Genomic DNA, 6061 nt, shown 5'->3' with positions numbered 1-6061 from the left:
CCGCGTGTGTGTTAGGGAAGCAGGTGTAGTGATGCATTCTCTGCATCATGGCCTGTAGGAACTTCCAGAAAAAACAGGACAGGCAGCTCTGGGACACCCCACCTACCGCAGCAATCACCCCCTGGTAACTCCCAGATGCAAGCAGGAGTAGGCTACAGAGCACCTGCACATGGGGTGGGATGGCGTGCGCACTTGGGGTTGGGTGCTCCAAAGTGGGTGCAGGTCCCGAATCAAGTCCAGGATGGTTTGGGGGTATAGCCTGTACCTTTGCAAGATCTCTGCCTCAGTGGGTTGGAAGAGCGTTATCCGCTGTCTGTAGACTTGCTCCTCCCTTATCCAGACCCTCTCTCCTGCTGCCTGTAGCCGTAGCCGCCTTGCTATCACGTAGAATGCCGCCATTCTAGTCACACTGTTGCATTTTGGGGCTTTTTTTATAGTCTGCACCTGGTTACTACCTGCTTTCAATCCATGGTAATTACCGACTCTTAAATACCGAATTTCATGAAATTCGGTATTTTAGATGTTTCCTACACCTCAATGCTCATGTTTTGCCATTTCTTATTTAACGATTTGGAAAATTCCGATTCGGTAAAATACCGATTCGGAAAATTCTGATTCGGTAAATTCCAATTCGGTAAATTCCGATTCGGTAAATTACAGATTCGTATTTACCAAATCGGACCTTTTTGGCCTCCTACATCTCAAAAGCCAAATACTGGTCGGTATTTTTGGCCGTTACCGACCGGTATTTGGCTACCTACATCTGGCCCTAAGTGACATAAGAACTTTCACAATTGACTTAAGAAAGAGAAGAAGCTAACAGTCAATAATAATTGGTAAATAATTAGTGTGTACATATCCAGCTAAAGACAGAAGAGTGAATAAATATCAAATGTTCTTTTACAGTAATAGAAAATTCCTGTGAAGATTCTCTATTGATGTTAGAGCTTCATAATCGAGGAGATGAGATACACAGGAGCAAGCAATAAGAAAGTACGACTTTCTCTTCTTCCAATCCCCATCCCCTTTCCCCCATGCGTTCCAAACTGTTTATCTGAGGATCAAAGAGGACAGTGGGTTCAGTTGGGGGCATTGGGAAATCTCGACATTCTGCTCCTGTGCCGATCAGGTGAGGTTCTGACAGGAAGTCCAGGTTATCGACAGTCGGCGACATCAGGGAGGGGAAAGGCGTCAGGCCTTTTCGGAGGTCTACACTGTCCCAGAATACATCCTCAAAGCCGTCACCAGTAAAGAATATAACCCACAGGCCCTGAATTTGTGAGGGAGCCCATCTTCATGGCAAATATTCACACCTGCTACCGCCTGGTCCATACAGGACCTGTGTTTTTCAGAGAGGGACCTCTTCTACTCCACGAAAATATCGTAGGTGCGCTGCTTGGTAATACCAATTGAACAGCTGGAGCCCTAAGCCGCCTTAGTCCTTTCGCTGCGCTAATTTGTTAACTTGGAGACGTGGCTTCTTCCCACCCCAGACAAATTTATTGATTGCAAGTTGTAAAGACTGTAGCGCCAAGGGAGGGGGAGTCAATGGTACAGTCTGAAAGATGTAAAGAATACGCAGGAAAACAAATTTTGAAAGCTGCGATGTGCCCGACCAGGCCAACTGTTAAATTAAAGGTTTGAGTCGGGGACAATCAATATTTGCCCGGCGGTATTGCCTCTGTGACCCTCGAATTATTTAATAAATGAAGAGGCAGGCGCTGGAGACTGGAAAGCAGGAAACAAGGTTTTATTCTCTCCGGAGGAGAACACAGCAAAACGGACAGCAGGTATCGTTCTGAGGTGCTCTAACTTATGTTTGAGGCCTGGCCCCTTATATACAGTGTTTGCGGTTTTTATTACAGTTTACACACTTATGATAAAGCTTTGATGTACGGAAAGACATTCCCGGGAACCCCCCTCCGGGCCCGTTCCCACACATATTTACAGTAGAGGTCCCCATCCTGGTCACAACAGGTGATGAGTATCGCGCAGCTGGATATTCCGTCAATTCATGGAATGCGGGGTTCGATCGGATCTCATGGGGTGGGGGCTTTGATCAACCAGGGGATCCCTTGATGGGGGAAGCTTTCTATTGTACGGGGAGGGGCAAGGAACAGTATCGGCAGAGCTGGGTGTCGGCCTGGGAACGAGGAAGACAAACGGGCACACGGGGAAAAAAGGGGGTTTGCATCTAAGGGCCGGGGATCATGAAAGGGAAGAAGGGAGGTGTCGCGCTGGGAACAGGATGAGGGCCTGGGGCAGAGCAGCGCTGAAGAGGGGTTTATGATTCAAGGCAGGTGCAAGCAGGGGGGTTGGTCAGCGTGCGGGCTTGGTGAGGGTGAAGGGCTATGTCAGGGGCCAGCGGCATGCAAGAGGGTTCGTTCTGATCAGGGCATCTTAAATGGCGGGTGCGCACGACAAAAGTATGGCATCAGGGGAAGAGGCAAGATGGCGCAGATAATGTTCACCAAACCGTACTAGTTTTCAACACAACAGCAAATGACTCCAAGTAGACAGCGACTTATTTGTCTGGGCTAGGAGGGCCCTGTAGTTTGTCGCCAGAGTCTTTGCTATCGTGTGAGCAACCTGTATGCCCAGATGCGAGATGGCCTCTGTTGTCCAAGCCAAGGGGAACTGGGCGCAAGGAGACGCCTCATGAGGGGTAACCAATAGGTTCAAGTTCTAAGATTTTGTAAGCTTACCTTTAAACCCTGAAACATCACTGAAGCACTGCAGCTCATCAAGTAGGCAAGGATGAATCAGGTCCACAAGAGAGAGAATTACATCATCGGCATACAGACTGATAGTATGAGTGTCAGCGCCAAACTAAATGCCTAAAATCTGTGGAATTTTTCTAATGTGCTGCACCATGGGCTCCATATAGAGCGCAAAGAGGAGTGGAGATAGGAGACACCCCTGGAGGGTGCCAAGCGTTATCAAGAACGTAGCAGAATATGTCCCATTAACCCGGACAGAAGCTCTGGGGGTTCTAAAAAAACAACCTATCCATCTAAGAAATGTGTCTACAAATCTTAAGTGGCATTGCATTTCAAACAGGTAAGGTCATTGCACACAGTCAAATGCTTTCTATGCGTAGATGGATAGGAGAAGTACCTCTTTTCGGGATCTCCGAGTGATTTCAAGGATATGTAAAAGCCTTTTGGTTTTGTCCCCGCCTTGTCTTGTGGGGATAAAACTGGCTTGGTCAGGGTCGACCAGCCCTGGCATAACCAGATTCAGATGAGAGGCCAGGACATTAGAAAAAATCTTGGGGTCAATGTTGAGAAGGGAAATGGGTCTATATGACCCACAGTCCCCAGGGTCTTTCGATGGCTTAAGTATCAGAGGTATAGACACCTCCATCTTCGAGTCTGTTAGCGCACCTGAGTCAGGAAAATAATAAAAAAAGGTTTACTGAGGAGGGAAGCTAACTCCTACAAAAGGATTTATAAAATTGGGCCATGAAGCCATCCGGCCTCGGTGCCCTTGTGAGCTCAAGGCGCAAGATGGGCGTGCCACCTCCCTGATCTGTATCAGCTGATCCAAATGGAATGTGATTGCTGCCAACAACCACATCAGGGGAACCCCCTCACGTAGGGTCTCGGGTCCCCTCAGGGGCTGTCCGAGCTGGAATACAGCGCATGGTAAAAGTCCTTAAAGGTTGCTATGATTTCCTCATCCGTGTGCACCTCCTCCCCCGATAACCTTCCAAATGAAACTGATGGAGCCCGACAAAGTCTTTGTGTGAGGCCTATGAGCTAGTCATTACTTTAATTGTGTCTGAGCAGGTGAAGAAGAACTTAAGTGTTGGTCAACAACTAATAAGAGTGGACAGCTACATTCCCAAACCAAAAAGTAATTTATTGACGCAGTGGAATTTACCACCTATAATTGGACACCACAGATGTGGTAACTGCGTTGCCTGTCCCACAACTGTTGAGGGCGAGGTGTTTGAACATAATGGAGTGAAATGGAATCACAACAGTTTCACGAACTGTAAGACAAGAAATGTTGTTTATGCAGTGCTATGCCCATGCAACAAAATATATATTGGGAAAACATGCCAACAAGTAAATGTGAGGATCACGCAACACAGGTCAAGGATCAAGAGAAAGGTTACATCTGCCCCTATGGTGGAACATTTCTTGGCCCTAGATCATGGGGAGAATGACTTCAAATGGACTATTCTGTCCATGATTGATCCCAAACATCGCTCTCCGTGCACTGAAAGTGCTTTGTTGCGCAAGGAAGCATATTTGATTATGAAGTTTGACAGTATAAATAGAGGGTTGAACGTTATGAGCGAACTGAGTAGAGTTTGACTTGGTTACATTACATTTAAAACTTCACAGGTTTTTTCCACGGGAATTGCTGGCTTTGACCCGATTTTGTTCGGGTGGCAAATACCTTTAAGCCTATTGATATAACATTTCTGGGCATTCAGCACCCGTTTTCCTATTTTACTAATATAACTGATGATGTGGAATACAAGTTCCATAATGCCTGGTACCAGGCGGCAATTAGGCTCCGCCCCCTGCAGTCCGATCACGTGTTCATTGTATCCGTCAAAGCAGGAAGGAGAAGGTGTGCAAGCTCTCCCTCCTTTGAGATACGAGTGGAATTTGTAAACGAACACAAACTGTCTTTTGAAAAGGTGAGCGTTTTTACCTACTTAGGGCGCATAACTTGTATGCGTATCCAGTAGATGTGAACTCTTCCGTTCGCCCATGCGTACAAAAATGAATTCTCTCCCCTCTTTTTATAGAGTCCCAAGTCGAATAGCCTGAGGAAAAGAAAACAAAGCATTCTTGACCCTAGTTGCGGTTAACTGAGAAGTAAGTACATCCAGCGCGCCTGCGTTCACGGTGTGGTAACGAGACAATAATGGTGTACTCGTCCTGATAAACCATTCCGTTTCCTTTAGATTGCAGCAAGTCCTGTGTTATCACCCACCAAATTTAGTGTGAAGCTGAGTAACACTGCGCTACGCCAGGAACCATTGAAGGTAGCGTCAATTTCTTTAAAGGCGTCAATGATGCGCTGCACTATTTTTCTAAAGGAGCCACTAAGTCCCACATATTTTGTTGCAGTTTGGCGTGCACTGTCCGAATTAATATAAATTCCGAAGCAACTCCATGCTGGGCAACCACCAGGTAGGCTGTCCTTGGTAAAGATATTTGGGTTCTTTCAGTATGTCGAGTCAGTGGGAAGCACAACTTATTTTTTGTATTTGTTTTTTTATCACAAACAGTTGGTCCTTTCATTAAGATGTATCCTGCCCTGATGAGAGTCCGGCAATTATTGAAACCGGTACTTGAAACGCGTCGGCTATCACGTGGCTATCACGTAAAAGTGCTGTTTGATCCTTTGGACAATCCGAATTTGTAAATAATTATCTCCTTAAAAGTGGGGATCATTTTTGTGTTGTTTAATGGTTATAATGTGATTGAAAATAACGTATCTCAACTGTTTTGTCACTGGATTTGTACATATATCATAATTGTTGTTTGTTACATTGATTGTCTTTTTTCTACTGTATTGATTTATTGTGACTATATTTTTACACATTTTTATTTATGTATTATGTATTAGTGGATATAGCTATAGTGAGATTGTCTGTCTAGTAGATTGTGTTTTTTCTGTTGAACTATTCAATATCAGCTAATATGGCCACTCCTCTGATCATTGATGATTGAGTGGAACATCCAATCAGGGTATACCCATACATTTCCAGAGCTTTCCTTTTATTCCAGGGAATATGGGTTTCCTGAATACAGGCTATATCTATATTATTCATTCTAACCAGATGGCTCAATCTCTGCCGCTTCTTCCAATCGTTTAAGCCACCTTCATTGATAGTGCATATCCTAATGTCTGACATATTTAGAGTATTGACCTTTCCTACATTGACTATTAACCAAACAGCTGATATCAGCCCAAAGCCTATTCCATTCCATCTCGTTATTTTCCAAAATTTTCAACCCCCTTCCCCTCCCCTCCCCCACCCTCTCCTCCCTTTGCCCTCTCACCCTCCCCCTGTCATGCTCCAGGGTGGAGC

At 45.4% G+C, this 6061-nt stretch overlaps 1 long non-coding RNA gene across 1 annotated transcript; it reads left to right on the top strand.

The window, feature by feature from the left end:
* The first annotated feature begins 4563 nt into the window (after positions 1–4563).
* On the top strand, positions 4564–5609 carry LOC144754639 (uncharacterized). The gene is made up of 5 exons (XR_013594753.1): positions 4564–4657; positions 4769–4838; positions 4928–5008; positions 5094–5156; positions 5255–5609. It is a non-coding gene; the product is annotated as an uncharacterized LOC144754639 (long non-coding RNA).
* Positions 5610–6061: the final 452 nt, after the last annotated feature.

This window comes from Lissotriton helveticus, chromosome 5_1 (genome assembly GCF_964261635.1).
Source record: "Lissotriton helveticus chromosome 5_1, aLisHel1.1, whole genome shotgun sequence".
NCBI classification, from domain to species: domain Eukaryota; kingdom Metazoa; phylum Chordata; class Amphibia; order Caudata; family Salamandridae; genus Lissotriton; species Lissotriton helveticus.
Note: the sequence above shows the minus strand (reverse complement) of the source record. Positions and strands in the feature narration are given on the sequence as shown.